General features: G+C 52.0%; 1 long non-coding RNA gene and 1 pseudogene across 2 annotated transcripts in view; both read left to right on the forward strand.

Moving 5' to 3' along the window:
* LOC141582279 (uncharacterized) overlaps positions 1-27120 on the forward strand; it is a 267838-nt gene that overhangs the window by 42223 nt on the left and 198495 nt on the right. The window lies entirely within an intron of this gene.
* LOC141582298 (uncharacterized) lies at positions 341-1807 on the forward strand (annotated as a pseudogene).

A 27120-nucleotide genomic window follows, 5' to 3' on the forward strand; every position in this document is an offset into this window, starting at 1 on the left:
TTACTATTTTTTATAAATGCAATCATGCCATGTATATTTTTATGGTACTTGATTTTTTCCCACAGGTCTTTAAGTGTTCAGATAGATAGATAGCATTTATTCAAATGAAAATAAGATTCATGGACCATCAAGACAAAGAAAATACATAATAATGTGAATACGGAAAGTTAATATAAAGAATGATTAATTATAATAGAATTTGAGCAATGAAATATTGTCTAGTAAAGTGTAAGGAGAAGTCTAAATCATATGTGATGAGCACATATAAGGAATTGCCATTGTTTCCAGGGTGAAGTCTGAGAAGCCAGTGAAGAGTCCCCTCACATCTTGCCCTCACTGAATGTTGAAAGTTGCTGTGGTGCTGCCCATGAAAAACTTTTGGTCAGTCCGAAAAGTATCACTTGCTCAGAGGGAAGAACCTGGTACCTGGTACCCAGAAGTGCCCGGATGTGGCTGGGAGGTGTCCGAAGGCTGCGAGCAGGTGCTCACAGGCAGAAAGCTCATGCAGCGCCTGCCAAGCCCAGATGATGTGGACATGGCCCTGGAGATGTACAAGCTGTCTCTGGAGATTGAACGACTTGAGAAAGAGAGAGACAAATCGGTGAACACCCATCAGAAATTTTCTGAAAAAGAGGAAGCAAAGGACTTATTTTTTCCTTTAAATCAATACACAGAATCTTCATTCATCAACTCTACTCTTCGTTAAGCACAATCACTCTAAAAAGTGTCTGGGCTAGAACTTTATTACTGCGAGAGAAAATGTGTAGTTATTGGTAATCCAGCCTTTTGTGGCTCATACGTCTACTTTCCTGGACTTGAAGTACTGGGGGTGGGTGGCACAGAGTAGGCCGAGGCGTCGCCACAGCCCGGACGGTGCTTCTGCCACTGCTGCTCCGTGGAGATCGTCCCACGCCTGCCGGATTATATCTGCCCAAGACGCGAGTCTGGTTTCATCGAGGAGCTTCCAGAAGAGACCAGGGGCACAGAGGATGGTTCTGCCCCCTCCGCAGCCCTCACGGACTGGAACCGCTGGAACCGGCTGCCTTTGGAGAACGTGGCCCAGGACCTCAGGACCGCAGGGCCGCAGACAGTTCGCTCTCGGCATCGCTGACGGCGGCGTCGAGACCCCCACGCTCCCTCCGGGGGCGCAGGCTGACGACGGCAGGGACCCCGAGCGCCGGGGGGAGCGAGAGCCCGAGTCCCGGCACCCGCCCCCGGGGCCCCGCGCCGCCTCCCCCCGCGGCGGGCCACCGGCCGACACGAAGGCGCCCCCACGCTGGAGGGGGTCGCCCGGCGCCGACGGACATCGCGCCCGCCGCCGTCCCCGGCCCGGGTCCCTGGGGAGCTCCGCCCTCCGACCCCGCGGCCCGCGGCCCGGACGCCGTCCTCACGCGCCCGCTCAATCCGTCTGAGAACGCGGCCCCCACCGGCGGACGGAGAAGACCCAGGCCCTGCCCGCCGCCGCGGCCCCGAGGGGCACCGGGCTCCGGGCGGGAGCGCCCGTGTGCGAGGACGACCGTGCGCCGGGCCGGCGCGGGCGGCGGCTGCCCTGCAGCCCCGGGTCCGCGAGGCCGCGGGGTGCCCTGGCGGGAGCAGGGGGTGCCCGCCCGCGCGCCCGCCCCGACCTGCCCCTTCTCCCGCCCTCGCCGCTGTCCCCGCCAAGCGCGGCGGCTGCCCCGGCTGCCGGAAAAGCCTCACGGGACAGAACTCGGCCACGAACGCCCCGGGCCTGGCGGGGCTGAGCGTCTCCGCGTCCTCCTCCGCCTCCAGCTCGCCCGGCAACCAGAACGCCGCAAGGAGCCCCTGAGCCCGCGTCTGCCGGCACCCACCCCGGTCCGCACCCACCCCCGCCCGGGGGACCCGAGGCTCCGGGGAAAGTGCGGGGCCTCTGCCCCCCACCCCCGGCCGGCGCCACGTGGCCCTCGCAGACCGTGTGCCCCGGCGGCGCCGCTCCTGGCTGGTCGGCACCGCAGGCCCGGCCTGTACCCGGGCGAGACCCGAGCCCGGCCCACGGGCCCCCTGGCTTGGGAAGGCCTGCGCCATACGGCCCCTGCCGGGGCACCCCGGCCTCCCTGGCCTCGCTGTCTGACCGCACCTTCTAAGCGTTCAGTGGCGGAAAGGTTTTTATAATTTTAAATTATTACTGCTTTGAAATAAATGGACGTTTTCGCTCACATGCTGGCCATGCGTGAGCTGTGGCAAGATGGGGCCCAGCTGCTCCGCCAGTGCTGCGAGCACCGCCAGGACAGGCCGTGTGGGCCCCCCAGCCTCCGCCTCGGCTGCCTCCACAACCCAGAGTTTGGGGGCTCGGGACCATCAGGATGACCAGCAAAATTCAGGAACAAAACTGCTACAGCAGACTTTTTTAAAGGAAAAAAATATGTGTATCTTGAAAGTTATTTAAAATACACCGCTTACAAAGGAAAAAAAAAAAAAAAAAAAAAAAACTTGGTTTCAATCCACACTTCAGGACTCCCTGGAAACTTGCCTTCTGGGCCACTTGTAAAGCTATTTAGGTAGAAATGTCATCTCTGAGGTGCTCCACTGCAAATTTGAAAAAAGGCCAGTATCAGAAGAAGCTCTTGGCTGCTGAGGTCTCCTGGTAACCATGAACTTGAAGAAGTGAATGCTATAGCAGCAGCCTTAACTACAGAATCTGGGAACTGGTGTACCCCTGCATACCATCTGGGCCAGATACTGGAGATGTCATTTCCAAAGCAGATTGGAAGCACGTTTTTGGAATTCTCTCCAATGTCTTCTACTCAAAAAGACTGACATCTTAACACTTGACTCTCTCTCTCTCTCTCTCTCTCTCTCTCTCTCTCTCTATATATATATATATATATATATATATATATATATTTAAAAGGTCTAGATCTATTTATGTAAAAAATCAAGAGCGAGTGGATAACCCAAGTTTGGATAAATGGTGCATAATAAATTTATTCATTTTTTGCTGTTGTACATTGGATTTATTTTTGTATTTTGGTTTTGTGAGCATGTCTGCTCATGCAAATAATCAAGAGATTCTCTTTCCTAACAGCATCTTCCGATAGGTGGAATATCTGGGTTATAAAATTTGTGGATTGTCAATTCTACTGAGCAATGCCACTTACTGTTTTAAAGTGATTTCATTTATATTTCTACTAACAGGGTAATCATATTACATAAAAATAATAGAAGTACAGTTGATTGTGGCAAGTTAAAGAAATATAAATAACTCACTCTTATTAAAATCCAAGGGGCGCAGTGGCTCACGCCTGTAATCCCAGCACTTTGGGAGGCCGAGGTGGGTAGATCATGAGGTCAAGAGATTGAGACCATCGTGGTCAACATGATGAAACCCCGTCTCTACTAAAAATACAAAAAATTAGCTGGGCATGGTGGCGCGTGCCTGTAATCCCAGCTACTCAGGAGGCTGAGGCAGGAGAATTGCCTGAACCCAGGAAGCAGAGGTTGCGGTGAGCCAAGATCGTGCCATTGCACTCCAGCCTGGGTAAGGAGCGAAACTCTGCCTCAAAAAATAAATAAATAAAATAAAATCCAAAGGATTTGAGGGAAGAACAATTTATATATTGAGCATCAAATACTTCAAATAAGTTTTGGAAGACATCCAGAGGAGTGTAACTACTTTCTTGTAGTTTATCAAAATCCTGTAATAAGGTTAAGCAGGTAGGAATATAGGCACATTTGTATTTCAGAAAGCATTCGGGCCTAGATGAAATAGAAGGGCTTCAACCCAGCAAGAGAACAGAACAAGTGTGTGTGTGTGTGTGTGTGTGTGTGTGTGTGTGTGTGTGAAAAACAGTCTGACTCTGTCGCCCAGACTAGAGTCAGTGGCACAACCCCAGCTCAGTGCAACCTCTGTCATCTGGGCTCAGGCAATCATCCAATTTAAGACTCCCAAGTAGGTGAGATTACAGGCGTGCACCATCATGCCTGTCTAATTTGTGTGTGTGTGTGTGTGTGTGTGTGTGTGTGTGTGTGTGTGTGTGTGTTTTGTGGAGATGGAGTTTCACCAGGTTGCCCAGGCTGGTCTTGAACTTCTCGGCTTGACTAGTCTATCTATCCAGGCCTCCCAAAGTGCTGGAATTATAGGCATGAGCCACTATTCCAGGTCCTAAAATCTTTTCTCATGGCAACTGCTGTCATGTAAACTTTACCCTCAGAAAAGATAAGACTACCCTCATCTGTTGGATTTCAGTTTAGGTGCTACTTCTCTTAGGAAGACTTTCAGGATGACTGTCCCTTCCTTTGTATCACCTACTAGACCATGAGCTCCTTAAGGATTGAGTTTTCATTTTTTAAATTTTTTAAAAAATTTAATTTTCGGGACTCATGTGCAGAACATGTAGGTTTGTTACTATTTTGGCTCCAATCCCTACCAATATGGAGAGTCCATAGTAGACACTCATTTTGTGAGTAACCAGAGAAGTGCACACACGAGATCCTCTGAGACATTCTGGGCTTTGAACAGACGAGCTACACTGCATTGTAGGAATTGCACAATGCCTTTGTTACGGGGTTTGGCTGAGCATGCCAACAGACTTTTTGTGATGTCATTGATAGAGTTGGACAGCGTTATAGATGTGGGACAAGGTGAATATTATTATTCTATAAAATGCACCAAAAGCTGCACAATACTTGAAAGCTGTGTAAACTTCCAATCAATTCTGCCAGCATGCAAGAAGCATTTCCCGCAAAATATTGTATGCAGTTCTGTGGCTTAGGAACATACTTTGGCAACATATTTAATATCACTGAGAGAAAAACAGTTTTCAGAGACAGACTGCCTGGGTTCAAACCCTACTTAATTTGAATATAACTATTCAAATTATTGAAGTTTCCTGTTCTTACATTTATTAATCTTTAAATGAGTATGAAATATTATTTATCTCATGGGGTTGCTGTAAGAATTAAGTAAGCTAGTACTTAGAACAGCTTGTAGCATATAATTTGTAATTAATAAATGTCTGATATTTTCATTTGAATGACAGTATATTTTAGTTAGGTAATGAAATACTGCTTTTTCTCTCTTACCTATTCTGCGTGATGACACAGTTGTAGTATAATAGATGGTAACTTTTTCAGCCTCTAGCACTAAAGTTTGCAATTATTGCTCATTCTTTTTTATGCATCTCATAAGTGCTCATTGTTTATTTCTGTCTAATTCAGGGCATTCTACACAACACAGCATTGAATTTTTCCTGAAAAGTGAGAGTAGTAGAAAGCCTTTCTTCTCTACACTTAGGGAGATAATATACAACATTTTAAGAAGTGTTTGAAGCAGTTTTCAAACAACAACATTTATGGAAGACTCTGCATATATGTATCTATGATTACCTTTTCTAACTTTTTTGGATCTATCTTTTGAAGCATAATGCTGATCAAATGACACCTCAGAAAACATACTAATTTGCAATGCCATGGATTGATTAAAAAGACAGCCACTGCATCTTTTACTAGGACATGCTTTTATAAGGTTTATAATTGTTTTAATGTCTGTTAATATGTAAATGGTGACTTTTATTTAGATTTTTACTTTTTCAGTTTCTAGCAAGGTTTGTTAATTTTTAGTTTATAGAAATGACCGAAATCTGCAAACTTTAGATAATCTGTTAATACAAGTATGTGTAAACATTGGTGATTTATTAAATCATGGTAAACAACAACAAAATCTGCTAGTATGGCGACTGTGTTAAAAATATCTTTTATACACTATTAAAGATAATTATGCATGTAATTAGTCTGTAAATAGCATCTGGGTGCCTTGGCTAAGGCCTGAAATTCCAGCACTTTGGGAGTTGGAGGCAGATAGATCACCGGAGGTCTGCAATTTGAGACCAGCTTGGCCAACATGGTGAAACCCCCATCTCTACTAAAATTACAAAACTTAGCCAGGAATGGTGGCAGACACCTGTAACCCCAGCCGCTTGGGAGGCTGAGGCAGGAGAATTGCTTGAATCTGGGAGGCAGAAGTTACAGTGAGGTGAGATCATGCCATTGCACTCCAGCCTGGGTGACAGAGGGAGACTCCGTCTCAAAAAAAGGTAATAATAATGATTATTATTCTGTAAATAACTATTATATAATTTTAAAAATATGAATACATACATTGCTTTAGATATTTGTGTACATATATGTAAAGTATCTGTAGTGAAATTATTCAAAAAGGTGTATGAATTGAAAAAAGATTTTATTTTTATATAAAACAATCATTATGAAATGATCATAAAATAGTAAAAATAAGAAAAAAAGCTTAATACAACTAATTCCACTAAGCATTATATATACAATTATATGAAACACAATTGAGTTCCTCCAACACTTTTTTAAACAAGGGAGTTACACAGTACAGATGTGTTGTAATCCCAGTTAATGTTTTATCTTTGGACATATTCTGTTAAATAATGGCTAGGCACTTAAGCAATTATCATTTTAAAACTCACAGTAAGAAATAAAATTTTAAAAGTTAGCATGTGGCTGGGCACGGTGGCTCATGCCTGTAATCCCAGCACTTTGGGAGGCTGAGGTGGGAGGATCAACTGAGGTCAGGAGTTCCAGACCAACCTGACCAACATGGTTAAATCCTTTCTCTCCTAAAAATACATAAATTAGCTGGTGTAATGATGGGCACCTGTAATCTCAGCTACTTGGTAGGCTGAGGCAGCAGAAGAATTACTTGAACCAGGTAGGGGGAGGTTGCAGTGAGCCAAGATTCAACCATTGCACTCCAACCAGAGCAACAGAATGAGACACTGTCTCAAAAATAAATAAAAGTTAGCATGTGCAAAATAAAAACATATTTAATGAAATAATTGTTTTACATAAAATATTTCTTTGAACAAGTTGTGTAAAGTCAACTTTCTTGCATCCCAAACTTGTCTGTTGAGCTTTGAGCCCCCAAGTGTGGTTTTCTGTACTATATAAATCTAATCAGCCAATTTACCCCTTCCTGTGCAATCTAATCAGTTTCAGGAAGTGGGTGTGGTCCTGTGTGGGCCCTTACACACTAAAAGGATGCCCATCCACGGACCTCTCCTTCAGTGAGGACCCACTGGATTTCTGGCTTTTGGGCTTTGGAGCACCAGGAGTTACTTCTAATCTGGTTATCGACAGAGCTTCTAAAAAGACACCATTCATAGTAGTCTTGTGAGTATCAAATTTACAGTAAACCCATCATGCTTACTTTTTCTCTTAAAAATACTTTAAATTTACCTGACAGCATGCTTGGGTCTTTTCTAAGCAAACAAGTAGCTGTCCTAGTGATTTTACATCGAATCAAGATAAAGTGTCTTTTATTTGTAACAGCATTTTTGTACCCTTGCTATTTGATTTTGTTTTCTGTATTGTTGGATTTTTTAGGTATGAAAAGATATCTTTCCAGGGTTTCATGCAGTGATAGAACCCATCAAATACCTAAAATGTTCACTGAAATGTGGGAATGTAGTAATGGTTATTATGTTCACCACAGTAAAATTTAAAAATGTTGAATTGCTTTGAAAATTCTTGTTGGAAAAGTCCTATTTGCTGTCTCTTCACAATTTTCAGTTTGCAGACTACACTTGAAAGCTGTTAAAAATAGATCTAACTGGCCTAGTGTGCTGGCCCATGCTTGTAGTCCTAGCACTTTGGGAGGCCGAGGCTGGGAGATCTCTTGAGGTCAGGAGTTAGAAACTAGCCTGACCAAAATGGTGGAAAACCGTCTCTGCTGAAAACATGAAAAAATTATCCTGGCATGGTGGTGGGTGCCTGTAATACCAGCTGATTGGGAGGCTTAGGCAGGAGAATTGCTAAAATCTGAAAGCTGGAGGTTGCAGTAAGGTTGCAACAAAAAACGAGGGAAGGAAGGAAGGAAGAAGAACTGGGGGCTACACTTCCATTAACTGCATTTCTGAATTTTCTAGTTGAGCACAGAAAACCTAAAGCATGTCTTCACTTTTGTTATTTTAGAAGATAATTTATTAGTTCTTTATGAATTCTTGCTATTATAGTTTAAATACTATTTCAGAATGTGAAAGTGTTCTCTCTGATCATCTGAATTGACTATGGAAAAGTTTCTAAATTAAGACATTATTTACATTCAATTTATTGAAAGGAAGAGTTTTGATGTTAAAGCTAAAAGGACTAATTCAATGAATGATAATTTTGGGAGTTAACAGTTGAAGTCCACTTTGATTGATTAATCAATCTTAGATAAAACCTATTCATAGTTGTCTAAGAAAACTTCACAGGTGAGTTTGGAGGCAGGGAGTATAGAATAATAGCGTAGATACTAAGTGTCTTTCGTATATTATCATCATGGAATCTTTGAGAGAGATAGAATGACAGAGACAGGAAGAGATTCAGAATGTGCTTCTTCATTAATCAGCTTATATAAGTGACTCAGAACGCATCCCCACATTGACCCTCTTCCCAGGATTTAAGCTTGTCTAAGTAATTGGGAATGATTGAGAGCACTGCTTGTTTAACAATAATACCATGAGGACTCTCGTCTCATTTTCCCATTTGAATCACAATTGAATCTTCATATCCATGGGTTTCATACCCATGGATTCAACTAATCTCAGATAAAAAATATTTGCAGGAAGAAAAAGCAGCTGTACATGCATTTTTTTGAGACAGTCTTGCTCTGTCACCCATGCTGGAGTGCGGTGGCCAGATCTTGGCTCACTGCAACCTCTGCTTCCTGGGTTCAAGCGATTCTCCTGCCTCAGCCTCCAGAGTAGCTGGGACTACAGACATGTGTCAACATGCCCAGTTAATTTTGTTGTATTTTTAGTGGAGACTAGGTTTCACCGTGTTAGCTAGGATGGTCTCAGTCTACTGACCTCATGGTCTGCCAACCTCAGCCTCCCAAAGTTCTGGGATTAGAAGCTTGAGCAACTGCACCCAGCCAAACATGTACATATTTTTAACAATCTTCTTGCTGTTCCTAAACAATCTTCTAAAAAAGGGTAGCTGAACAAATTAACAAGTAAGAGCCAACTATAGGCTTCCTACAAGAAACGCACTTCACCTATAAAGACACATCGAGATTGAAAATAAAGGGATTGGAAAAGCTATTCCATGCAAATGGAAACCAAGAAAGAGCAGGAGGAGCTACACTTATAGGAGACAAAGTAGATTTCAAGACAAAAACTGTAAAAAGAGGCAATAAAGTTTATTATATAATCATCAATTCTTTAAGAGAATATAACTATTATAAATATATATGTACCCAGCATTGGAGCACTCAGATATATAAAGCAAACATTATTAGAGAGACAAACCCCAATAAAATAATAGCTGGAACTTTAGCACCCACTTTCAGCACTGAACAGATTATCTAAATAAAAAATCAACAAAGAAGCATCAGACTTAGTCTATACCATAGACTAAATGAACCTAATACATATTTACAGAATATTTTGCCCAACAGCTTCAGAATACACATCTTTCTCCCCAGCACATACAACAGTCTCAAAGATTGACCGTATGGTAGGACACAAAACATTTTTTTAAAACATGAAATTACATTAAATATGTTTTTCTATGGGATATGACAAAAGCAGTATGAAGGGGGAAGTTTATTTGTAATAAACACCTACATAAAAAAGTAGAAAAACTTCCAATAAACAACCTAATGTTGCATCTTAGAGAAATAGCAAAGCAAAAGCAAAACAAACCCAAAATTTGTAGAAGAAAAGCAACAAAGACCAGAGCAGAGGCCACACGTGGTGGCTGATGCTGGTAATCTCAGCACTTTGGGAGGCCGAGGCAGGCAGGTCACCTGAGGTCAGAAGTTTAAGACCAGCCTGCCCAATATGGCAAAACCCAGTATCTACTATAAATACAAAAACTAGCTGGGCATGGCGGCTGGAGCCTGTAATCCCAGCAACTTGGGAGGCTGAGGGAGGAGAATTGCTTGAACCCAGGAGGCAGAGGTTACAGTGGGCTGAGATTGTGCCATTGCACTCCAAGTTGGGTGACAGAGCAAGACTTCATCTGAAAAAAAAAAAAAAATTAAAACAGAAAAAATTGAAATTGAGACCAAAAAAATACAAAAGACCAATAAAATTTCCATAGTACCTAGTGCAATCTACAAGGCCAATGCAATCCTTATCAAACTACCAATGGTGTTCTTTACAGAAACAGAAAAAATAATTCTAAAATGTATATGAAGCAACAAACAAAAGACCCAGAATAGCCAAATAAATCATGAGCAAAAAGAACAAAGTTGGAGGCATCACACTGCCTGACTTCAAGTTACACAACAAAGCCATAATAACCAAAACAGCATGGTACTGGCATAAAAACAGACACATAGACTGATGGAGCAGAATAGAAAACCAAAAAATAAATCTGCATAATTACAGTGAACTCATTATTGACAAAGGTGCAAAAACATACATTGGAGAAAGGATCATGTCTTACATAAATGGTCCTGGGAAAATGGAGTATCCATAGGCAAAAAATGAAACTATTATAGATAGTTTCTCACCAAATAAAAAAATACATAAAAATGGATTAAAGACTACAATCTAATACCTGACACTATAAAATTACCAGAAGAAAACGCTGGGGAAATGCTCTACGACATTGGTCTGCATAAAGATTCTTTGTGTAAGATCTCAAAAGCATAGGTAATCAAATTAAAGCAGGCAAATAGCATTACATAAAGTGAAAAGGCTTCTGCGCAGCAAAAGAAACAACCAAGTGAAGAAACAACCCATAGAATGGGAAAAAATACTTGCAAACTGCACATCTGACAAGTACTAATAACCAGAATATATAAGGTGCTCAAACAATCCAGTAGTAAGAAAACCACAATCCAATTTAAAATGGGCAAAAGATCTAAAGAGACATGTTCCAGAAGATGACATACAAGTGGCGAACGGGTATGTGAAAATATCCTCAGTGTCACTAATTATGTATATTTTTAAAAAGGCAAAACTACAATGAGATAGCATCTCACTCTAGTTAAAATGGATTTTACCCAAACGCTAGGGAATAGTGAATGCTACCGAGGGTGTGCAGAAAAGGAAAGCCTTGTACACTGTTGGTGGGAATATAATTAGTGCAACCACTATGGAGAACAGTTTGGAGCTTCCTCAACAATGTAAAAACAGTGGGATCCAGCAATCCCACGGCTGGGTATATACCCCAAGTAAAGGAAATCGGTACATTGAAGACATCTGTACTCCCATGTTCACTGCAGCACTATTCACAGTAACCCAGATTAAGGATTGACCTGTGTCCATCATTGGTTGGATGGATAAAGAAAGTCTGGTACATACATGTCCGACCAGCAGGAGCTGGTCAGTAGAACCGAGGATGCCAGGAGGAAAGCTGGCATGGCCTGCAGCACATCCAGCAAGAAAATGCAGAGCCATGTGCCCCCGAAGGCCAAAACCCGGGACCGATACTGTTCTCTCGTGGCGAGGCTCATCATGTATTTTCCAGACATTCCTGACAAGAAACCTCAAGTTTCCGTCAGTGATCCTAGGAACGCTCTCCAGAGCCTGACACGCTGGCCGGCTGCAGGAGCCACGGGAATTGGCCTCCCCGGACGGGACAGCCGGTGGGCGGCCTTGGCGCTGTTGGGCAGCCGATGCTCCTCTCGGGCAGCTGCCCGGGGAACCTCGGGGAGGCCCCTCGGCATGACTGTGGTGCCTAAGGCAGGTCTTCAGACCCGGCTGCCACTCCATGGGTGGCACAGCAGCAGCAACGTTGCGTCCAGCAGGCGGCGCTACAGCCGCAGCGGTTCCAGGCTCAGCAGAGTGATGCGCAGCAGCAGCAGTTCCAGGCAGCGGTGCAGGTGCTGCGACAGCAGCAGCGTCCAATTACAGTGAATCGTCAAAACCAGCAACAGACACAGCAGCAGTCTCATGCTGCTGCAGGAGCACAGGGCACAGCTGCGGCTACAGCAGCAACAGGAGCAGCAGCAGCAGCAGCAGCAGCAGGCTTTGCGGGCCCAGTGTCAATACAGAGCCACCAATGCAGTAGCTGCAGCCTGCCGCCTCCCAGGTCCCGCCCCAGCAGCCGCAGCAGATACGTCACCCACAGCACCACTGACCGCTGCCAGAGTCCTGGCAGCCTCCAGTTGCTCGGAGCGCACCACCGCAGCTCCCGCCACAGTCACAGTCACAGACGGAGCCTTTGGTGTGGCAGGTGCAAGCCTTCCCCCAACAGATGCTGTATGCCCAACATGCCTTCTGGACGCTCTGACAGACCGCTCTCAGCGGTGTCCCCTGGAGACCCTGTGCCTGAGAGCGCCCTGGAGAAACGCAAGCATGAGCTGGAGGTACCCACGCCCCCACTGCCCCCGGTGCCGCGGACCACACAGCAGCACCTGCCTGGCCGCTCCTGGACGCCGCCCTGGCCTGCATCTGCCCTCCGTCCTGAACGGTTCCCTGCCCCACGCCTTGGAGCTGCTCAGCACCAATACCCTTCCAAAGGAGGCAAATCAGATACGCATCTATTTCAGCGAGCAGACGAGTGACTTTAAATAGAATGGGAGGCAGGTTTGCCCTAAGCAATTCCCAGCTAAAGTTTAACTGAGTGATTTGGGGGGCTCAAGAAATTTTCCTTTCACAGGCACAAAGGGAACTCAGGGTCTCCTGAGAGCATCTTGTGTGTGAGCTCGCCGCACCTCCACTCTTTCTACAGGAGAACACTCAGGACGCGAGAGAAACTCCTCATACACAGTCCTCGATTCTCTGATCGCAGTTTTGGGTTCAGGCTCCCTGCTTTCCGCATCTGGACGCCGCAGGCGGAAGCCAGGTTCCGGATCCGCTGCCAGGCTGCCTCTGGAGGGAGCCTGGGCCTAGAGGCTGCTGGCTCCCCACCCCCAGCTGAATCTCAGCCAGGAGGAGCTTCTGCCCAGTACTGAGGGCACCCGGAGGCATCGGAGATCCTGTCCCCCGTACCCCCGCCGGCTCTCAGTCGATGGCAGCATCCACGACTCCCTGCGCTTTGCGCCACTGTGGACTGTGCAGCCCTTGCAGGAGCGCGGCACCTTCCTGTGCTGCCCACACTCGGGACCCCGAGCAGTTCTCTGGCGACGGGAGTTTCCCTATGGTTTATTATTTATTTATTTATTTATTTATTTGAGACAAAGTTTGGCTTTGTTGTCCAGGTTGGGGGTGCAGTGGCCCGATCTTGGCTCACTGCAACCTCCGCCTCCCAAACTCAAGCGAGTTCAAGCAATTGTCATGCCTCAGCCTCCTGGGTAGCTGGGATTGCAGACCCGACCACCAGCCCAACTGATTTTTTATATTTTAGTAGGGACGGGGTTTCACCATCTTGCCCAGGCTGAGCTCAGGCAATCCGCCCGTCTCAGCCTCCCAAAGTGCCTATACTAGATCACTGTATATTCTACCATATTAGCATAGTTTTAGTGTAGAAATCATCCAGCAATGCTAGTTTTCCTTACTTGATGCCCACCTGTTAAATATTAGTCCACGTAATCTTCATGAAAGGATTTTGAGGAACAATTTTTTAAAGTACATTCTGTCTGGTCAGTCGTAACTCGATTCAAAACCCCATTCTGCCTTCTCCTCGCTGTGTGACCCTGGGCATACTGATGAACTCCTAATCAGGCCACAGTTTCCACACACGTAAAATTGTCATAGCTACCTTCCTAGATTTTTTTTAAAGGAAAACAAAAGTAATATTATAGATAAATAAATGTAAACTATTTAGGAGAAACCTCAGTTCAAATTACGAAGCATTTAATGTGTTACACTTTCCTCAAAGCTTCATGTTGTTCATATTACCCTGCCCTGTGAAAGTTACCTGATGAAGTCTGAACCCCCTGTTCTAAATTGTTCTCTTCTTCCTTCACCCTAAAAAAATAAGATTTTTAACCCTCTGTTAAATCTGTAACAATTTTATGATTAATTCCTATTAAAATGGCCACAGCTATTAAAGTTTAAAACAGGCTAAGGATCCCTTACCTTGGGACCAGAAGTGCTATGGATTTTTTTTTATTTTTTAGAGTTTGAAATATTTGAATATATATATATATATATATATATATATATATATATATATATATATATATAATGAGTTATGTTGGGGATGTGATCCAAGTCTAAACAGAAAGGTCATTTACGTTTTGTGTACACCTTATACAAATACCCTGAAACTACCTGGACATAATATTTTAAATAATTTTTGCATAAAGCACAAATCTGACTGCATTTTGACTGTGACCCATCACCTAAGGTCAGAGGTGGAATTTTCCACGTATGGTATGATGCCAGCACTTCAAACGTTTCAGATTTTGGTCATTTCAGATTTCAGTATTTTGGATTAGGATGCTCAGTCTGTGTGTTATTCCACCTAGGATTTTTCTTTATCTAAGGGTAGACTCTAATGACTTTGAAAAGATAAGAGAATCTTTTCCCCTTTGCCAGGGAAGAATATATTTTTTTCTCTCTGGAGTGTGAAATCACACTCAGTAAACGTTTACCCTTCCACATACAACACTAATGTGGCTACATTATTACTGAGCTCTTACATGCCTAGATTCAGCTATTGAATATGTATATTAAGTCTGCAGAAGGCCCAAATATGCACATTTAGATGGACTAGGGAGGCGGGGGGCAAGCTGCAGCTGAGGCTGCACCCTGCACTCACAGTGGGCCAGCTTGAGTACGGCTGGGCAGAGGCATCAGGCTGGGGGTTGACGTGGTTCTCAGGCCTCCAGACCTACGTCTGGGGCTGAGGGACAAGGGCAGCGCCACAGGGGCACAGAGCTGGTGTCCCAGGGGCTGGGGATTTCTGCCAATGCTGGGGTGGAGGCTTGGGTCCCACTGTCTGTAGGATGCAGGAAGGGCCGAGTGTGGATGGGGTCCACACTTGCGATGCTTCCTGAATGTCTGCATTTAGCACTAAGCCCTTGCCTGCAGCCCTGGACTCGGGGCTTGGGGTTCAGAAGAAGCTTCCAGAGTGGCACTAGGCCTGAGGGGCCAGGAGCCCATCCCTGGTGCTCAGCAGTCCCTGGATCCTTCCAGGAGTTGACACTTGGTCAGGGAGGCCTGGGGTTCAAGGTGGTCAGGGTTCTCATGGGCAAGCTGCAGATGCTGCCGGCTGGGCTGAGGAGCTCCATCACATACCCCAACACGGAGACACCAGCTTCACATAAGATCACAGTCTGAGCAGATGTGCATTTGGGAAACACGTCAGCGAGGACAAGGACCAACTGGAGGAGCAGCTGCCCTGGACAGTCCAGCCTGGCTCAGACCAGAACCCGGCAGATTGCCAGGAACACATTCCTTCTCTATGCAGTGGGGGCTCAGTCAGCTTCCCTGGGTCGTCCCTGACCTGGGCTCTCCTGTGCCTGGGACCAGTAAGGGAGGGAGCCCTGGGCCCTAGTTGGGGGCCTGGTGTGGGCAGGGGAGGGTTTCAGAGCCGGAAGAATATGTGTGGGCTGAAGGTGGCAATGCTGGGATGACAATGGGCCCAGCAGGGAGCCTGGGGTCGGGGGACGTGGGTGCCAAGGCCCAGAAGCCGGGAGGAGGCAGGAGGGACCGCACTGTGCCTAGAACCTGGGAAGGGACTGAAGGGTCCCCAAGGCAGGTCCCCAGTTTAAAGTCTCAGGTGTCCTCTGCTGTAGCCACAGATGTCCAGGGAACTGGAAAGCCCCCTGCATGGAGCTGAGTCGGGCAGGGCTGCACACGCATTGCGGGCACCCCAAGTGCAGGGTGGGCCACTGGGAGCTGGCCTGGGGGTGCAGCTGCTCCCCGGCTGACAACAATTCACCAGTGGCTGCCCTGGCTCAGATGTCCCTCATGGCCATGGCGTGAGGACACAGTGGAGAGTGGGTGCCAGCTCACAGGTCAGTGAGGACAGTGCAGGTGTTGGGGACTCGGGGGAGGGGAGTAGCACTCGGCAGGCCCCTGGCCAAGCCTGGACGACGATGGGGCACGTGGAAGGGCAGGGAGTGCCATGTGCCCGGCTGTGCACTGCAGACACTGGGGCCCTCTGCCGCCCATCCTGGCGGCCACAGTGAGGATGTTCTGTGCTCCTTGAAGGGCATCAAACTCCTCCCTTCCTGGGTCCTTGGACAAGGCATGTTGTCTGGGATCCCCCAACCAGTCTCACAGGGTCTGGTGAGTATGGCAGTGGGACAGGGCCACTCTTGGCCCAGGCTGCAGTGAGCGCTTGGCCAACCTGGCCACAGGCTGGTCACTGGGGACCTGGTGTCTGCTGCCCACAGGCCTAAGAACCCCAATACCAGTCCCAGCCCAGGCCCCCCGAGGCTGGGCAGATGAGGGTGAGAGGGCCCTGTTCCCTGGGACCCATCCTTGATAGGCTGGGCTGGGCTGTGCAGAGACACACCTGCTCTGGGGTTTGTGGGATGGAGACACTTCTGGGCCTGCTTCTGCTGGCCCCAAGGACAGATGTGGCCGCCCTGGCAACAGCCATGCCAGAGGCTCGGGAGCCAGGAGAGCACAGAATCCAGGCCGGCCAGCACCCCATTAGTTACAGGGGCTGCAGATGCAGAGGGGCTCTCTGGGGTATCAGCACCAGGAGGTGGATAGGGGCTGCAATCCCCCAACCCAAGGCTGGGACAGAGGATGAGCCAGCCCCCACCCTTGCCCACCCAGCATTCCGCAGGGCCTGTTGTTACCCTGCACACAAGAAGCTGTCCCAGGCTGTCATCATTTTACACTGCCCAGGCCCTCCCCTTGGAATCCCTGATTAGTGGCTATGGCCACCCTAGTCCCTCCCACTAACCCTGAGCAGGGACTCTGCCCCCATCTGCTCTGCTGCCCACCCCACCCCCGTGTGGCGCATACTGGGCTGGAATACAGGATCCTAGGATGGTGCATGAGTGGGCAGCCCCAGCACCCAGGCAGTGGGGGGCCAGGGAGGAGATGCCCCTGCTGAGCACAGCACAGTCACTGCAGACAGTGGGTCTGCCTCAGCTTTGAGGACCCAGCAGCACACAGTAGGTGCTCAGTAAATGCTAGAGGAGTAAGCGAGTGTCCACGTGGTGCGAAACTCCTGTGCCCGGGAGCCCAGCCCAGACTCCAGCACTGTGGCGTCCATTTCTCCCAACCCGAGGCCCCCTCAGCGACACCCTGAGGCCCCTGTATAAACGCATTTCTTCCAGGTCCATGTGGACCTCAGGGCCCACTGGGATACCCAGGACCTCGAGATGTCAAGGTCCCCCAGGCTGGGGGTAAAGAACTGTGTGGAAGGGAGTGAGATGGGGTCTCAGGAGCTTGCTCCTTCCACCCCACCGCCATCCCTGGCCACTCTGTCCTCCTGTAATTCCAAGGTGCAGATGGAATTCAGGGTCTCAAGGGCCGTAAGAGTGCAAAGGTGACTTCCCGGCACCTCACTCCTGCCATCGCTGCTCCTGAGCCCGCCCCTGCACCCATGTCCTCAGAATCCTCCATGAGAGCCCCCAGCCCTCTATCATCCGTGGGGTCCTCTCACCTCCGCCTTGCTTAGGGGAGGGTGGCTTTCTAAGGTTCACAGGTGACACAGGTGTGAAAGGAGTCAGGTTGAATAGAGACCGCACACTGGCCCCAGCTCCATGTCCTAATGATTCTGCACTCTGGAGCCCCCAAGCGCCGGTTCATTCCCCGGAAGCCCTGGGCTCCTCAATTCCAGTGCTGGCATCCTTGGGGACCTGGTTCCTGCAGGTGGCAACCCTGATCTGCATCACGCTGGTCCTGGATCGCCACACCCTCTATACTCCATGGGCCCCTCTCCTGCCACAGCCCCTGGGATCTGCCGGCCCCACTCAGCCTCACTGAAGCGTTTTTCTCCTCGGGGCCCAGACCTCATCTCCAGTCCTCCACACTCACCTCTCCCAGTCTGTCACTCAGGGCGAGGTTGGAGCCCTGGTTCCACAGGAGAGGATGGTTCAAAGGGGCAAAAGGAACACAATGAACCCTGAGCCACCCCCAGGACTCAAGGCAAAGTGAGGACGGGAGGAGAGATCTGTGCCTGGCCCCTCTAGGGATGTGAGCTCTAGGGTCAGGGCTGGCGTTGGGGGCGCCCATAGCTGACATCGTCCAGTCAATTGAAAATGGCCAGGCATTAATCGTGCTCCTCTCTCTGTATATGGCACCTTCTGAATGCTGATGGGTTGAGGCAGGTACAGAAGTAGTGAAGGAAAAGCCCCTGATGTGGAGAGTTGACTGGAGATAAGGCACAGAGTGGCTGCAGGCAAAGTGAATGTGCCCAGACTCAGAGCAGCAGCCCCTTCGAGAAGGGAGCGTCCAACAGCAGTGAGACCTGTGGGCTCCAGGGCTGGCTCCCCGCAGACCTGGCCGTGTGCCGGCGCTGTGCTGATGTGTCCTTTCCATCCTGTGAGGTGGGTGGGGTGTGGATGGTCCTGTTTTGCACGTGAGACTTTGCAGAGGCCCAGGGAGGCTTGGTCATCACATGCGCAGTGACAGGCAGGCAGGGGGCTGAGCCAGGGCAGTCTGCTTGCAGAATCTCTGCTCCCAATCCGGGCGCCCCACAGCTGCCTGGGCAGGAGGAGCCTTGCAGCATCAGGAGGAGGAAGACAGGTGGGGAGTCGGCATGAGGTGCCACGTGCACACAGGGCAGGGCCTGCGGGGGTACCGTCTTGGTGGAGCAGGAGTGGGTGCTGGGGCAGGTGGTGCTGAGGTCAGCAGGGGGCTGCAGTGACCCTGAAGGACTTGACGGAGCTGCAGGCACGGGGAAGCGGGATCCCGGTACTAGAATTGGGGAAAATTCAATCTCTGGAAGGAGAGACTGTGAAATACGGCTGTGGGGCAGGAGATAAGGGGCTGGGAGCTGGGGTGCGGGGGTGCATTGAGGAATGGGGCATGGCCCTCACATGTGAGGATTGGGGTCTCCAGAGTGGAGTGGCACCTGGGCCTCCTCTCTCTCCTAATTGCTCCCTGTCCCTCCACAGGGCAAGCTGGGCGCTCCTGGTCTGCCTGGCCTTCCCGGATGCCAGGAGCCCAGGGTGGCACCGGGTGTGTGCCCCTCCTCCTTTTTACTTCCCGGACTTCGGATGCCAGAAAGCACAGACCAGCAGAGCTGCGGGAGGCCCTCAGGAGCCTTTAGCCAGCCCCCAATCTACAGACGAAGACAGAGGCCCCGAGAGCAGCAGGGGTTTGTCCCCGGCCACCTCGTTATGGGCAGCACCTGGGCCTCCGTGCCGCTGCTGCCTCCGTGGCCTCTGTGGGCGTCCTCTGCCCCTTCCTGAGTCGGACTTCTCATAACTTCTCAATTTCCGCACTGCTCCATCCTCACAGGGGCTCCTGGGCTTTCCTGGAGTCAGTGGGGAGAAGGGAGCCCGGGGAAGCTGGGGGACAGGGAGAGGGTGTCAGGGGAAGGGTGGGAGGGGGTGGCGGCACCCCGTGGGCAGTCATGCCCCAGGGGATGTCCACTCCCTTCCCACCAGGGCCTTGGCGAGAACAGGGCCTCATGGTAACTGCAAGGGAGAGAAACAGGGGTCAATGTCCAAAGGGGTTTGTTTGGGTTTTTCTGACAACCCCACTTCCCCGCTGTGGAACTCTAGGTTCCACAGGGTCAGCAGGCGCCACTGAGAAGTCTAGAGCTAAGGTCGCTGCAAGGTCCCTTCTGCCCCCTGCCCACCGAGCCCCAGCTCTCCCTTAAGCCCCTGACCTTGGGGACAGCTGGGGAGAAGCTCCTCCCCCTCTCTGTTTCCCCCATAGGGAACATTGGGGGCGATGGCCTCCATGAGTCCCCCAGAGAGAGGGCGTGTGTGGCATGAGTGTCCTCTCTCTCCATGCTCGCAGGGAGTCTGGGTGAGCCAGCTCCCTCCTCACCCCAGCGGGAACCCCAGCCCCTGCCCCACGCTCCTGACTCAGCCCACCTCTGTCCCTAGGGTCCTCCCGATTGATGTGTGTGGCCCTCTGCCTCCCTTTTCCCAGGTCATACACTCTAGTCTTTTCTCAGGGGTCAAGAGAAGCCCCTTCCCCGGGGGGCCTCCGCTGTCTCACGGTGGTGACCCTGGAGCTCTCCTCCGGGCCTCTGCCCCAGGAATGGCCCCTAAGCAATGACCTCTATTTCTGTGTCTCCTCCGGGGCCACAAGGTGCCCTGGGAGGCATTGCAAACCTGGGTCCCCCTGGAGAGACAGTCACTGGGAAGGGGTGAATGGACAAGCATTTCGGGTGAGGGATGAAAGTTGGATTTCTGCCCACGTTGGCTGGGGAGACAAAAAAGAAAGATGTGGGGAATACCAAATTTTTTTGAGGGGGGAAAGAGGTTTTTGACCTCAATCTCTTTGCAGGGGGAGCCAGGAGAGTCGGGATCTCCAGGGTGAGCCAGGTGTCAAGGTGAGTGACAGCTCCAGGGCCCTACTTCCCCCCAATCCCCTTCACCTGCTCACTGCACCCCCCTTTTCCTGTGACCTCCTTGAGCTGGAACTCCTCTGCGGCCAGGAGTCTCTGTTCCAGACCTTCCCCTCTTACCTCTTCGTCTCTTACCTCCAGGGGAAAGGGACGAGGGCCTTCCCTTATAGGCTGGACTTTCTGTGTCTCTCTGAGGGCGGTTGGGGGTGGCTGAAGGTGTCTTGGAAGCAGAGGCTGCACCCCTGATCTTCCAAGACCCCTGGTGCCCTCCACTTTTTCTGCTGCATTCACATGGGCAGCATGGGGAGAAAATAGAGTCGGGGCAGCTGGGAGAGGCACGACCACCAGGGCCTAAAGGGCCCTTGGGTCAGGTGACTGTGGCCCCGAAGGGAACCGTGTGATTTTGGGGGCATGGGGGCTGAGTCCTCTCAACCCCTGTGAATGGCAGCCCTGGGAATATGGGTGTCTGTGAGCGAGGATCTTGGAGTGTGGGGAGCCCAGGAGTCGGGGGATGCCTGGGAGGGAGGCTCTGGGAATGGGGTCTCCTAGGAGGATGCATGGAGTCTGGGATCCAGAGAGAGAGAGCTGCCCTGTGGCTGGTCCGCTAGAGCATTAGAAGGTGTGCAGTGAGTGCATGAGGTGGGGAGGGGTGCAGAGACCCTCTTCCTAGGGAGGCGGCGGGCGCTGCCTGTGCAGAGGGGGAGGAGGGCAGTGCCTGTGAGTCTCTGGTGAAGGGGTTGAAGGGGCTATGACCTTGGTCCTCGTTTTCTCTTTGGATCAGGGTCTTGGTTTTCCTGGAGACCCTGGTTCCCCTGGAAAAGGTGACTCGGGTGAGTCTTAGGGAGGGGAAGGGTTAAGGAGGGTGGGGTTTCTGTGAGGAGGCTCCCTGTGGCTAAAGGGCTCTGGTGCTGGGAAGCTGGGGATGTGACAGGACCAGCAGGGCCATGGGAGGATTGGCAGTTTTAGGGGTGATGCCAGCCAGGTTGGGGCCACCTCTGGCCTTGCTTCAGCCCTGCAATGCCAGGACAGTGCAAAGGGTGACTGTAGCCAGGACGGTGAAGCAGGGCAGCCTGTGAATGACCAGTGACCCCGCCACCCCCACTGAGCCCCAGCTTTCAGCCCCTTACCCCTCTTCTGTGCCCTCACTCCTGAGGGGTCCCTGGGCTGGAGGCCAAACACTCACCCACCGCAATTCCGCTTTCCCTAGGGATCTCCTGGTCCTGCTGGGGAGAATGGACCCCTGGACCACTTGGCAGGTGGGTGAGTGAGGTGGGCTCTGTGTGGTGAACGGGCAATGGCAGGTGAGGTGTGCAGGGAGATGCCTGCCCATTTCACAGCGGGGCCTCTGCGTGTGTGTGTGTGTGTGTGTGTGTGTGTGTGTGCAGTGTGTCTACAGTGTATGCCTGTGTGCAGTGTGCCTGCCTGTGTGCAGTGTGTGTGCCTGTGTGCAGTGTGTGTGCATGTGTGCAGTGTGTGTGCAGTGTGTGTGCCTGTGTGTGTGCATGTTTGTGTGTGCAGTGTGTGTGCAGTGTGCAGTGTGTGCCTGTGTGCAGTGTGCCTGCCTGTGTGCAGTGTGTGTGCCTGTGTGCAGTGTGTGTGCATGTGTGCAGTGTGTGTGCCTGTGTGTGTGCGTGTTTGTGTGTGCAGTGTGTGTTTGTGTGCAGTGTGTGTGCCTGTGTGCAGTGTGTGTGCCTGTGTGTGTGTGTTTGTGTGTGCAGTGTGTGTTTGTGTGCAGTGTGTGTGCCTGTGTGCAGTGTGTGTGCCTGTGTGTGTGCGTGTTTGTGTGTGCAGTGTGTGTGCCTGTGTGCAGTGTGTGTGCCTGTGTGTGTGTGTGTTTGTGTGTGCAGTGTGTGTGCCTGTGTGCAGTGTGTGTGCCTGTGTGTGCGTGTTTGTGTGTGCAGTGTGTGTGTGCAGTGTGTGTGCCTGTGTGCAGTGTGTGTGCCTGTGTGTGTGCGTGTTTGTGTGTGCAGTGTGTGTTTGTGTGCAGTGTGTGTTTGTGTGCAGTGTGTGTGCCTGTGTGCAGTGTGTGTGCAGTGTGTGTGCCTGTGTGCAGTGTGTGTGCCTGTGTGTGTGCGTGTTTGTGTGTGCAGTGTGTGTGCCTGTGTGCAGTGTGTGTGCCTGTGTGCAGTGTGTGTGCCTGTGTGTGTGCATGTTTGTGTGTGCGTGTTTGTGTGTGCAGTGTGTTTGTGTGCAGTGTGTGTGCCTGTGTGTGTGTGTGTTTGTGTGTGCAGTGTGTGTTTGTGTGCAGTGTGTGTGCCTGTGTGCAGTGTGTGTCTGTGTGCAGTGTGTGTGTCTGTGTGCAGTGTGTGTGTCTGTGTGCAGTGTGTGTGCCTGTGTGTGTGTGTTTGTGTGTGCAGTGTGTGTTTGTGTGCAGTGTGTGTGCCTGTGTGTGTGTGTTTGTGTGTGCAGTGTGTGTGTCTGTGTGCAGTGTGTGTGTCTGTGTGCAGTGTGTGTTTGTGTGTGTGTGTTTGTGTGTGCAGTGTGTGTGTGCAGTGTGTGTGTCTGTGTGCAGTGTGTGCCTGTGTGTGTGTGTGTGTTTGTGTGCCACAGGAAGGGGCAGCGTGGAGCCTGGCTTCCCAGGGCCTCATGCTCTCTCCCTTCCCATCCCACCTGCGAGGGCCTGCCAGCATGCGCGGTTCCCAGGGGTGATGAGGAGTGAAGCCCAGGTGAGGGAGAGACTGTCCTTGGGTGCTGGGGCCTCCCCTCTGCCTTCCTGACCCTCAGGCGCTTCTGTCTCCAGGTGTCCACCCATCGCCACTCACCTGTCCCATGCTGAACCCCTTTGGGCACAGGGTTTCCTATAGCTGTTGGTGACTCAGGGGCTCCCAGGGTTCAGCCCCTCCTCCCTGGCTCACCCCTCCCACCTTGAACCCCTGCCCCAGTTCACACCCCCTCTGCTGCCCTCCAGACACATTCCCTGTGCGTGTTTCAGGGCCTCTGGGTGCCATGGGTGCCCCGGGGAAGAAAGGCCCGTCAGGAAGGCCTGGCACTGATGGTCTGTAGGACTCTGGGGCCCAGTGTGGTCACTGCAGGGAGGGCTGCGGCTGGCGAGGGGGTCTAACAGCCCAGGAGGAGTGCAATGTGGGGGTGCTCCTCCCCAGCGCTAAGGTCCCCTGTAATCTGCAGGGTCAGCAAGACCAACCTGGAGCCACAGGCCGGGCTGGGCCTTCCGGTCCTGTGATGAGTGACTGGGATGGGGTGGCGAGGGGTGAGCCAATGCCCTGCAGGAAGTGGGGAGTGATGGGAGACCGGTTTCCACCTCTCCCTGGAGAGAGGGACTTCCTGTCTCCTCAGAGGGATCCCACGGCTTCCTGGCCTTGGGGGCAATGCTGAGCTGAGGGAGAGAAGGGGAGTGACAGCCACACAGCCAGGTGTGCCTCCATCACCCTCAGCCCTGAGGCCTGAGCGACCTGGAGGGTCCTGCTCCACTCCAGGCCCCAGGCCTCGGGGTCCCTGCTCAGGGACACCCACAGACCCTGTGCCTGGGGCATTCTCTGTGTCTTGGTCCTTCTCCCCCGTCCGTGTGATGACGTCCTCCTGACCACCTGCTCCCAACTCTAGGGGCCACACAGGTCTCACTGGACTTATTGGGCCCCCTGGGGGAGCAGGAAGAGAATGGGGATCGGGGCCATCCTGGCACTCGGGGCTCCCCTGGACAGAAGGGGAGAGGTGAGTGGAGGGCCTGGTCCTGGAGGGGAGGGGGAGGGATGGGGATTCAGGTGGCACTGGGGGTGGGGTTAAAACTCAGCTGTGGGTGAGGAAGCAGATGGTCCGGAGTGGAGGGGGAGGAGGGCCCAGCTGAGCCAGGTCCCTCTCTAGGGACCTTCCCTAGGGTACCTCAAGAGCATCCAGTCCCATTGGTCCTCGAGGCTCTCTGGCCTCCCCGTGAGCACTGCCTCTGTTCCTCCACTAAATGCAGAACTCCACTGTTCCCTCATATGACCTCCCGCACAACACACCGAGTCCTCAGGGTCGCCGTCTGTCCTCACCCTTCCAGTGCTTCCTCCCCACACTTCCAGGACTCCAGTGTCCCAGGGTTTCCTCAGCCCTCCTCCTCCTGTAGGAACCAGGGCTGCTGTGGCCTCAGGACCCGGCCTCTGCACTCCTCTGAGCCCTGTCCTTCCCCTGCTGTGACCGTCTCTTTCTTGTTCCTGGTGTCACAGGGACCTGCTGACCCAAAAGGAGCCGAAGGAGCTGCAGTGAGTGACCCATGTTAGTTCTGACCTTCGTCCCCTCCCACTGGACTACAAACTCTCTCTCCAGAGCAAACAGATTCCCCCAGGGAGCCCCTGATTCCCAGGTAGGAGACTGACTTGGTCCTTCTGTGACCTTGATCCCATGTGTGACCTCTTGACCTCTCCATGACCTCATTTGTCCTCACCCAGCAGGAGAGGACCAGGCTGACCCCAACCAGGGCTGTGCTGGGGAGGCCTTCTGGGTTTTCTGCAATCTGGCAGCAGGAGGGGAGCTTCGCTGACTCTGGGATGACGTCACAGAGGTGTGAACTGGCCACTGGCTGCCCCTCCTCCGCCTGTGGTGCACCCCCTCAGGGCCCAATGAGTTGGGGGTCCTGGAAATGGAGAGAAGCTTTTGGGAATTCCTACTGGAGGAAGGATGGAGAGGACTCAGTCTTGGGTCATTTAGGGCACTGGGAGACGGGATAAGGAGACTCTCCCAGAGTGCTAGACTCATTCACAGATTAAAATACCGGCGTCCAGCTCTGGTGCGGTGGCTCATGCCTGGAATCCCCTTGCTTCAGGAGGCTGAGGCAGGAGGAGGGCTTGAGGCTGGAATTGGAGGCCAGCTTGGGGACACAGCCAGGAAAAGAAGTGGTTGCGGGAGGCGGGGGCATCCAACTACTGGGCCAAGGTCCTCAGGAGGGACCTGCCGGTGGGGGAAGGCATGTGACTGCCCCACGGGACGCCAGGTCTCACCCCGACCCCCTTGCGCTTGCATTTCCTGGCCCCCTCATGGGCACATGCAGAGACCCTTCCTTGTCTCTGGAAGGGCAACTTGGAGCAATTCCCATGGGACCCTGCGAAGGACAGAGGCCGGGATCTGGGTCCCCTCTCAGTACTCAGAGCGTAGCCAGGCCCAGGGCTCCTGCTCATTGCCTGAGAGCATGGGAGGTCGCCCAGGGTGCGCGCCCGGCAGGGCCCTGCTGTGCTACCCAGAACCAGGAGGCCTGGCCGCAGTCTCTGACCCCTCTCTCGCAGGGGATCGCGCAGGACGCGGATGCAGAGGCCGGTGTGGTGGCTGCAGCTGTGGTGCCAACTGCTCGGGTGAGGCGGAAGGAGCGCGGGAGGCCGGGAGGCAGAGGCTGCAGGGAGCTGATATCGCGCCACTGCTCTACAGCCTGGGCGCACAGCGAAAACCCATCAAGGAAAGGGAAAGGAAAAGAAAGGAAAGGAAAAAGCCAGAGCTCAGGGCAAGAGCCAGCGTGTGGTCTCGGGCGGGCTCGGTAGTGAGGATGCTCTGATTTGCCGGGTCCTGCGCGGTCCCCAGCCTGTGCCTGGCTGCAGTGCCCTCCCTATGGTCGTTGTCTGCCCGGACCCATACCCAGCCCCACGCCTGTCCTGCCCTCTTCCCAGAGTCGCGTGGAAACACCCGTGCAGGTGCCGGAGGGCGGCCCCTGTGTCTGTCTCACACCCAAATACCTTGCCACGAGGAACACGTGGCCTGAGACGCGCATTCCGTCTCTATCCTTAAAGCCTTCACCTTTTAACAGGTCTCAGTGGAGACATGTTTAGGACTTTCACGTGGTCCTAAACGTCCGAGCGGGAGGGAGGGAAACTCTGCCCCCATCGCGGCGATGAGACCGCGCGTGACGGGGACTTGGGAATCCGCGCGCCCGGGAGCGCCCCTCGGCCGAGCTCCGGGGAGAAGCACCTGGGAAGGCGCCTAGGCGGCGCGCGGCGACCGGCGCGAACCGCGCGGGCCGCTCCAGACCGCGGGCCGCCGAGGGCCGCCGCCGCCGCGCACGCCCGGCCCGGCGCTTCCCCGGAGTCCCCGCGCGGGCGCGCCCCGCGGCCACGGCCCGCGCAGCGCGACCCCGGCGGCAGACGGCGCGCGTGGACCGATTACTTGTTCGCGGTCTGCGAGCTCGGGCCCGCGAGGGTGGCTGCGGGACGGAGACGGACCCCCGGGCGCCTGCGGGTCCGCGCTCCGGAGAGGACGGGGCCTTTCTCCAGGCGAGCAGGTCGGGCCCCCCGCCAGGACTTCCCCACCGGGCTCCTGGCAGGCAGGGACCTGACACCTGAAAGGAGGACGGGCCGGGAGAGGGTGTGGGTGAGTCCCCTTTCACTCCACTGTTTCCCGGCGCAATTCTTTCTAAACCTGAAAACAAAGCCCAGAAGCCGTCAGGGACATGACGGAGAAGCAGACGACGTGACCACACCAAAGTCACCTGCACCTGCAGCGCAGCCGGGCCGAAGGACGGCAAACGGGTGTGGGCCGCATTTGTGCAAGTGTCTGTGTAAGAGCATTGATTTCAGCCGGGCTCAGGGGCTCCCGCCTGTAATCTCAGTGCTTTGGGAGGCCAGGGCAGGAGGATCGTTTGAGGCCAGGAGTTGGAGACCAGCCTGGGCGACATAGCAAGATCTCATCTCTAAAAAAAAAAACAAAAAACAAAACAAAACAAAAAAAACAAAAAAACAACTCGATTTCAGCATTATTTACCATAGTAACAAGAAAGGAAGAAATAATACGCATTAAGAGGGGCATATTTAAATAAATCCCAGTACATCCATACAATGCAATACTGTGAATTTGTGGAAGAAGCTGGTCAGGGGAAGTTCCAGTGGGTCACATTCTAGGTGG

Source organism: Saimiri boliviensis, chromosome 19 (assembly GCF_048565385.1).
Source record: "Saimiri boliviensis isolate mSaiBol1 chromosome 19, mSaiBol1.pri, whole genome shotgun sequence".
Classification (NCBI taxonomy): Eukaryota; Metazoa; Chordata; class Mammalia; order Primates; family Cebidae; genus Saimiri; species Saimiri boliviensis.